Source organism: Triticum aestivum, chromosome 7A, assembly GCF_018294505.1.
Source record: "Triticum aestivum cultivar Chinese Spring chromosome 7A, IWGSC CS RefSeq v2.1, whole genome shotgun sequence".
Taxonomy (NCBI): domain Eukaryota; kingdom Viridiplantae; phylum Streptophyta; class Magnoliopsida; order Poales; family Poaceae; genus Triticum; species Triticum aestivum.
The window spans coordinates 92,904,956-92,914,397 of NC_057812.1; positions in this window are offsets into that span (position 1 = coordinate 92,904,956).

Here is a 9,442-nt window from a genome sequence, read left to right on the forward strand (position 1 = left end):
CATGCCGAATTTTTGTATGACTTTGATGAATGCACGCATTTTTATAATCAATTTGTTTATTATTACCGTGCAGAGTTGACGATGGTCAGTGGAACGATGGTGGACAGGTGGTTGCGGTCGGCGGTGTAGGACATGAAGGAAAGTAACCTGACAGAGGTTTTATGTCCGTGTCGAAAATGCAAAGGAATAGTTTGGCTCGACCCCCATGACGATGGTCGTGTCGAAGCGCACCTGCTCATGACTGGTTTCATGGATGGCTATACTCGGTGGATAATTGAAGATGAGGATGACGATGTTGAGGATGCCGACGGGGCATGCAATGATGACACGGGGCAAGACAAAGAGATGATCGATAATGGCGGCGGGGAAGAGGCCGGACATGGCAGCGGAGAAGGGGCTGGACATGGCGGCGGAGAGAACGACATGGACTCCACGCAGCAGAGTTTGTCGGTACTAAGTTCAATCGTGCGGGACCCTCATGTTCAGGCATTGCTTCGCAAGGAGACGAGTACTGAGAGAGCTGCTTCTAGAGAGGAGGCTAAGCTGGAGCAACTGGTGGTAGACTCGAACACTCCATTGTATGATGGTTGCAATCCTGAGGTGACCTGCTTGAGTTTCATGCTCCAACTCCTGAAGACGAAGGCTAAAAACAAATGGACCGACACTAGCCTCGATGAGCATCTCAAGTACCTAAAGGATGTTCTTCCCGCGGGTAATCTATGTCCTAGTAGTGTTGATGAGGACAAGAAGATCGTGTGCCCTCTTAATCTGCCACACGTTAGATACCATGCATGCATCAACGATTGCATAATTTATCGGAAGGAGCACACGGAAAAAACAAGCTGTCCGGTGTGCAATGCTTCTTGATACAAGAAGGCCGGGAAGAAATGTCCCCAGAAAGTGGTATGGTACTTACCGATCACTCCCCGTCTCCAGAGGTATTTTGTAGATCCCGAGGAAGCAAAGCTAATGCGCTGGCACGCGGAGAGGAAGAAGCCCGACGATGGAGATGATCCGAAGCTGAGACACGTCAAGGATGGAAGCCAGTGGAGAGCGTTGAACAACTTCTATCGGTATTTTGGATGTGATGCAAGGAACATCGTGCTTGGCGCGTGTACCGATGGCATGAATCCATTTGGCAATCAGAACACCAACCATAGCACATGGCCCGTGTTTGTATGGATGTACAACCTCCCCCCTGGTTGTGCATGAAATCGAAGTACATTCACATGAGCATGCTTATTCAAGGGCCGAAACAACCATGAAATAATATTAATTTGTATCTGGGGCTACTTCAAGAGGAGTTAGACACATTATGGAAAACATCGGCCAAGACATGGGACGCCAGCAAAGGCGAGTATTTCAACATGAGAGCCGCGCTGATCACGACAGTGCAGGACTATCTCGGTTACAGATATGTGGCAGGCCAGGTGTGCCATGGATATTGCGGATGCACACGGTGCATCGATGATACGACGTCTCAACACCTAACGTCAAGGAAAGATTGCGGGTCTGGGAAAATCGTGTACATGGGCCATCGAAGATGGCTCGAACAGGACGACCCGTTGAGAAACCGTGGAGATCTATTCAATGGTCACACTGAGCATCAAGGACCTCCACGTAAGCGGAGCGGTGCCGAAATCGATGAGTTGTTGAAAAACTGGAAGGAGTGCCCCATGTCGGGAAAGACGATGAGAAAGGCGCCGGAGCCACTGCTAAAGGTATGGAAGACGAGGTCTATGTTCTGGGACTTGGAGTACTGGCACAAACTCGATACACCTCATTGCCTTGATCAAATGCATATCTGTAAGAATGTCCTTGAGAGCTTGCTCGCAACACTGATGAACATGCCGGATAAGACCCAGGATGGGCCGAAGGCAAGAAAAGACTTGCAAGATTTGAAAATCAGGGAAGATCTGCACATGCCGCCCCGTAAAATGTCAAACGAGACAGAGACGGAGACAGAGGCACGGGAGAAGAAGGACAAGAAAATAAAGAAAGAGGATTATTGCTCCCCTTCTTGCTTCACCTTAAGTCAGGCTGAGATCCATCAATTCTTTAAGTGCCTTACCGGAGTCAAAGTTAGTTCCGGTTACTGTGGCAAGATAAGCAGATATCTAGACACAGACAAGAAAAGGTTCAGCGGGATGAAGTCCCATGACTGTGATGTGATGATGACGCAGATACTACCTATTGCCCTTAGAGGGATAATGGACAAGCACGTCCGTGACACGCTTATTGGTCTCTGCAACTTTTTCGACGTCATCTCTCGAAAGTCGATCAGTGTGAAGCAGCTCCGAAGGCTACAGGAAGAGATCGTTGTGATACTAAATGAGCTTGAGATGTACTTCCCGCCCGCGTTCTTTGACGTCATGGTGCATCTATGTGTCCATATTGTGGATGGTATAATAGACCCGGGGCCATCATTCCTGCAGAACATGATGCCGTTTGAGAGGATGAATGGGATCATCAAAGGATTCGTTCGTAACATGTCCCGTCCGGATGGAAGCATCGTCCAGGGCTATTTGACACAAGAGTGCATCTCTTTCTATGAGAATTTTCTATATGGCGCAGACCAGCCGCCTGGTGTTAGTGTTGGTTTGCCCGTTAACAAGCACGATGGGAGGCTCGAAGGAGAAGGTCACTGCAACGGTCGCAGGGAATTGCACATGGCATACTCAGATCGACGCAGCGACTTTGACAGAGCAAACTTGGTAGTTATGTTAATTAGGTTATCTATTTAGTTATGAATTTAGATAGGTTTCAAAATTAGCTGAATTTATATGCAAATTTGAACTAGACATGTGATATGTGGATATGTCATGTTTTGGACATGTCATGTTTTGGTAAATGATCCGAGTGGCCTATGTTACGCCGGAATGTTGATTCATTTCCATTCCGGTGAATTTCAGGCGCTCGATATGTCCATTTTTTTAGCAAAGGTCATGCCGAAATTTCCCGTGAATAAAGGCATGATTTGTGCTACATAGTTGGCATATCGAGTGCTGGCACATAGATTTCCTTTTTATGTCATTTCTCATTTATTCATACTTTTAGAAATAAATGAGGACACTTAATCATAGGAAACATGTCGAACAACAAAAAAACTGGGCCTTTTGACCAAGATGCATACGAGATGGATTATTAGGGTGAACAAGACTACCTCGACTTTTTGACTACTAAGCAAGGTTTGCAGGTCCACCTCGATGATGGTACTGATGCCGACATCGACACCGACGGCGCCGACACCGAGACCGGTGGGGAAGGTACCGGCGGGGAAGATACCGGCGGGGAAGGTACCGGCGCCGATGCCGCTACTGAAAAGAGGAAGCATAAGAAGCAGAGGATACGAAAACCTAACAAACTAGGGATTGGACGACTTGTGATCACAAAGATGGCACCTAGCAAGTTTGAGCCGTTAGAGCCGGAAGAACCTCGCAAGTGCTATGGGAACCAAGTAGGATGCATCCTAAGGGAATGCGCAAGCATCAATGACGTTGACTTAAGGAGTAAAGAACATTTGACGCAGTTGCTCCTAACGAAGTTGCACAAGAGATTCAAGTTCCCCGACCGGGATGATAACATAGAACAACCGTGGGATGATCCGAAGATGAAAAAGATTAACAATCATGCCATGGGCATGTTCAGCAATGATTTGGCCTCCTGGAAAGGGAGGGTGAAACGAGCTATCGAGGCTGAGGAACCCCTGTCCAAGATTCTGTAAGAAAATCCGACACTTACGGAAGAGGAGTTCGAAAAGTTCAAGGACACTTGCTGTCGTTGAATTGTCATGGCAGATGTCCTTAGTGTCAGGACTTAGTCGCGAGGCCAACGCATCTATGTGGTAGCTTGAGAGGGGTTGAGTGGGACGAGAGACGCAGGGCGGATCAACACGCAAGACAAGGATTTAGACAGCTTCGGGCCCCGGGAAACATCATCCGGTAATAGCCCTACATGCTGTTTGAGGCTAGGTCTCATTATCATCATGAGGGAGACGCCGTAAACCGGCTCTCCTCTTTGTGTCTAGCCCTAAGATGGTTTCTTCTTGCCCCTCCCCCTTTGGGGAGCCCTGCCCCTCCTTATATATGTTGAAGGGGCGGTTTACATGTGGAGTCCTATTAGGATTAGGACTAGTCTATCTCTAATACAAACCGGATACAAGTCCTGGTCTTAACTCCTTGTAAGGTAAATATTCCTCATGCCTTTCCTCTTAAACCGGCCCACCATAGTATGAACCGGCCTTCTGGGCCATGGGCCTCGTCATCCATCTTACCCGCCCGCCGGGTTACTAATGAACCGCCAAGACCGGGCGGGTAGCCGATGAACCGCCAAGCTCTAGGCGGGTTACCAGTGAGTCATCCAGTCCGGCCGGTTTATACTCCCGGCCAGTTTACGCCATGGGGTATATCCCCGACATTAGCCCCCAGTTTAATTTGGATTTATCCATGTTAAACTGATCCTGTAAAACAAGTAGAAGAACAAATTTGATAGATTATGCTCCGGGTTAAGAATTCTTGTAAACCGGCATCTGAGCATCCTTAATTCCTTGCCATTTCCTTCTTCTAGAAAATCTAGGTCAATATGCCAACTTCATAATCAATTTGCCGACATTGGTTTGTCACCGAGAAATATTGTGAAGAATAACTCCTTTGAATCAGCTCCCAAAGCACCGATTTAAGAAATATGGGTCTGAAAATACTTATCTGATATTCAGTCGGTTTGAAGATGTAAAACTTGCCGGTTTAATATTACCAAAAATTGCCGGTTTATAAATATTGATGGCACCAGGTCATAATTGTTATCAACACCGGGTCATGTAATTGATCTTCCTGATTTGCTCAAAACTGATAAAAAGAAGATGTTCCTCCTTTATATGCATAATACCTGTAGCCCCCAAGTCTTAAGAGGAGAACATAGTGATAACTTAAGACTTGCTCCAATAAGTGTTTCAACCTTGAAGAAATCTGGTTTGTTCATCTCAATCATATAAACTGAATACTCCATATATGTAGCCCCCAAGTGCCGGGTTGTCATGCTTGCAGCAACCTGGGACTTGTAATTGCTAAAAAACTTCAATCAGTGTAGCCCCAAAGTGCCGGGTCATTATGCAATAATTAGCAGGGACTTTATAAATATAATCATGTAGACTTGAGCAGTGATGTGTAGCCCCCAAGGGCCGGCTTAGTAAAATAATGGGACTTGATATATACTTCAATGAAAATAACACCTTATAATGTAGCTTCCATCGTAGGGCTTGAACCCACGTCCACAAGGTTAAGAGTTTTGTGCTTTACCAACTGAGCAATGAATCCTTCACTATTATGGACGAAAATTTGTGTACCTTTAATTGTTGACAGGAGCAATTGGTAGCCCCCAAGGGCCGGCTCATTATAATATGATGAGTCGGGTCTTCAATAATACTAGTAAAAATGACTTTGCATAAGCCCCCAAGTGTCATGATGCATGCTTGCAGCGACATGAGACTTGCATGTAATCTCAATTTGAATAATATAGCCCCCAAGTGCCGGGTCGTGAGCCTGCAGCGACTCGGGACTATTCCTTCCATTGTAGAATAAATCATATCCTTTGATAAAATAATAACTGTTGCGCTAAAGCGATTTTGAAAACTCAACAATACCGGTTATTAATAACCATAAAAATCCAGCCATGTTGGCTATTCAAGATACTATAATCCAATGATTTATAAGCGCATAACTCCGACGACGCAATCCAAATATATATATATATATATATATATATATATATATATATATATATATATATATACTGGCGACTTTATAGTCCAAAAAACCAGGCCGGTTTAACAAACCTGTTTCTGCATACAATAAGTTTAAAGTGTCCTGGCGGTTTACCGCCGGACGGGTCATAATACCCAACATATAACCTGGGTTTATAACCAAGGCTGCATTTAGAATAATCAAATATGAAATATATCATACCTGTGACATTGAATCACATCGTTGGTTTTACCAACTTTTTGTAGTAAGGGTGATAACCCAAATCTTGAGTACTGATAACTCCTTCCATATTGTGCCGGTTTATGATAAAACCGTGCCGGGTTGTGATAAACACCGGTTTACTCCATAAGAGGATGTTAAACCGGGCAAATAGTCTCTGGATTGACGTGAACTGTGTTCCGTCAATTGAAAATAAAATTTGCCGGTTTAAGAAACACAATGAAAAGCAAAAAAAAACCTTCAAAGAAAAGTGTGAAGCAAAAGAAAAGTTTTATTTAAGCTGATCAAATGACGTTACCATGGCTAAACACGACCAAGCTCCCGTTAGGTGTAACTATGGTTCTAGTTAGCCAGGTCCCCAAGTGATTCTTGTGGCATTTATGCCGACCAAATGGCATGGTCATGGTTCGGGTTCGACCAAGCCCCCAAGTGATTCTGTGGCCTTAGGCCGATCAAGAGGCGTGACTGGTTCAGACATGACCTAGTCCCCAAGTGATCTGGTGGCTTTCGCCTATCAAGAGGCATGGTATTGGTTCGGACACGACCAATCCTCCAAGTGATATAACACGATGCTTTTAGCAAAGCGAACTCAAGGGGTAAACCGGAGGCCGCTTTAGAGCAACTCCGTGTAACCTCACATGATGTAAAAGAACAGATACCCCACTTTATGAAGCAGAAGCCTCCATGTGATCGATAATATGTCAGGCTAGTAAGGCGGGATACCCATGTTTGAACCGCGCATCATGGTAGCATGTCCTCTTTGGCAACTTTTAACTTTTTTTGCAAGAGATAAATTCTTCTTGAACCGGGATCTTGAACCGGATATTGAGAGCTTCAAATCTTTGTGGGAGACATCTTTCCCTTGAACCGGATTTTAAACTGGAATCTTCATTTTCAGCCGGAAAATTTTCTGACGGCCTTTAAACCCGAACTTGTGAGAAGTTAATTCCTTTTTGAACCGGACATTGTTAAACTGGATTTGAGCGCTTCAGAGCTTTGGGGGAGAACAGATTTCCCTTGAGCCGGACTGTACACCGGATATTTGAGAGCTTCAGTCAGACTGACTTCCCTTGAGCCAGATTTTAAACCGGAATCCTTTCTGATGACCCGGATCTTCTTCATTGAGCCGGGATTTTGTAACTGTCATATACTTTCTAAACCGGTAATTTTCTGACGGCCTTTAAACTTTCATTAATATAACAGTAGCCTCCGGGACCGGGTTATCCTTCCCTCCATCGTCCTGGGGTTTTTAAATTTGCTGAAACTGGCAATATTCGCTGAATCATGTCATCATAGCCCCCGAGTCTCAAAGGTGACTCGAGGAGTTGGCTTGAGGCTCTCCATATTTGACCGTGATATAAACCGGCATAACTTGTATATCATTGGCGTTGATAGCACGATGTGAATCCATAGAAGGTTGAGGTGACTGCAGCGGGTTGTAAATGATCCCATATGAGCCGTGTCAGCAACTCGGCTAATGGTTCCTTCCAACTAGCGATTTGAAGTTAATCAAAATTGTAGTGGCGGCGACTTGTGCGCCCAATAAACAGCTCATGCAGACAGGTGCGGCCCGGTATGTTGATGTAGACCAGGCCGCGAGAGACGGACGACAAAAGCGACCGCAACATCAGAGGCAGCTCGGATAGATGAACCGACCGCGGCATTGTAAACCGGTGCGGACGGGCAAGTTATCCTCCGCGTTGTAAGCCAGTGCGAACGCGTGAACCGGCCACGAGAGTGGACGGGTGAGTCGTCTGCGACGTTATAAGCCGGTGCGGTCGCGAGAGACGGCCACGACATTGTAAGCCGGTGTGGGAGTTCGTTGAATAACAACAACCACCTGTGCCGAACGATGTCGGCGTGCCTCCATCTCCACAGTATAATGCCACTTTGTAATGAATAATTCTCCTGCATATAAAAAATACCATAGAGCAGAGTAGTTGTGCTCAGAGTAATTAAAGTATACTAAGAAAATGTATAAGGAAAATAACACCTGATTTATTTTTTGGACACATGTGGGCATGGCCATTAGCGCGTAGCTGGTCTCCACATATGTGTATTCCATCCAATTTACGCAAACTGATCTCTGAAGAAAATCAGCCCAATGCGGAGTACCAGCACTAGTCATGTTGGTTTATTCCTTAGATCTCTGCAGCCGGATTAGACATCAATCAGCACCAGCCTTCGTCTACAAGTAGCACTTTGTTTCTTTGGATTTAATTAGCCCCCACTACAGGAAACAGTAGCAGCGGCACCGATTCCCTCGGGGCTTGAAGCTGGCGTTCCCCTGACACCGGCGGTTTAAACGCGACGGTTCCAGCGTAGCGGAGTAGAACCAGCGAACGAGCGGATCTGATTACGTTCGTAGGCAGCGACCTTGAATACTCTGATTGCTTCTTCACGGTTTTTCTTCTTCTTTTTCCTTGGGGGATGAGACGTGTGCCTCGGTTGAGGTAGTAGTAGTACAACAGACACGCACACGCGATCCTGGTGCTATTGGCTTCTGGCTGATTCACCGATGACCGCTGACCTCGTGCAGCAAGGATACCTGTACTGACGCGGGCCACTTCTAGCTCTTGAAGGGCCGGGTCAACCGCGGCGGATGCGAGCTGGGCCTAGGGACTCCGCGAGGGCGAGGCCAGCCGAGGCGAACCGTCCCATGTCGAAATAGTGAGGCGAAACCGAGTCCGTCTCATACGTCCTCCTCCAGGTTGTAGAAGCCCTTCCCTAATTTTTTTTTCAACAGCAACGAGGCGGGGCGACTCGTAAGTGGTTTTAATCATGGTACGTTGGCACCTTCCTCTGATGTCTTCACGTGATGGACATGATTTAGATCTTTGTTCTGGTTAGAGCTCATGTGCTAGAAGTAGCAGTAGTACTACTCCAAAAACAGACCTCGTAAAACACGCAACTAGCACTAGTACTTGACAGTGATCTCCGTGATTTTAGCAGCAGCAATGATTCAATCTTTCTTGGGGGTTGCTCCTATTACTGTTCGTTGTTTTTGTTTATTCAGCAAGTAGCCTAACAAATAATCCGACCAGACGTCGTCTCGGTCTGCCCTGCGGCTGCTGCAGTAGACATTGATTGGTCTTCGGATTCGACGAGTCGCCGAGCCACGTGCGGGGCGGCATGCACAAACCTTAAAATCTCTTCATCTCTGATCAATCTTGTATCTGTCAGCTCCAGAGCTAATTATAATCCAATCACTAAACCATGAATATTGCCGGTTCTTTTTTCATCTGACGAATCACGAGCTTCTTAATCCCTGTGAGAAATCCCTCCATGAACTCAACACCACCGTGCGCAAGCCCCACGGTGGGCGCCAACTGTCGTTGAATTGTCACGGCAAATGTCCTTAGTGTCAGGACTTAGTCGCGAGGCCAACGCATCTATGTGGTAGCTTGAGAGGGGTTGAGTGGGACGAGAGACGTAGGGCGGATCAACACGCAAGACAAGGATTT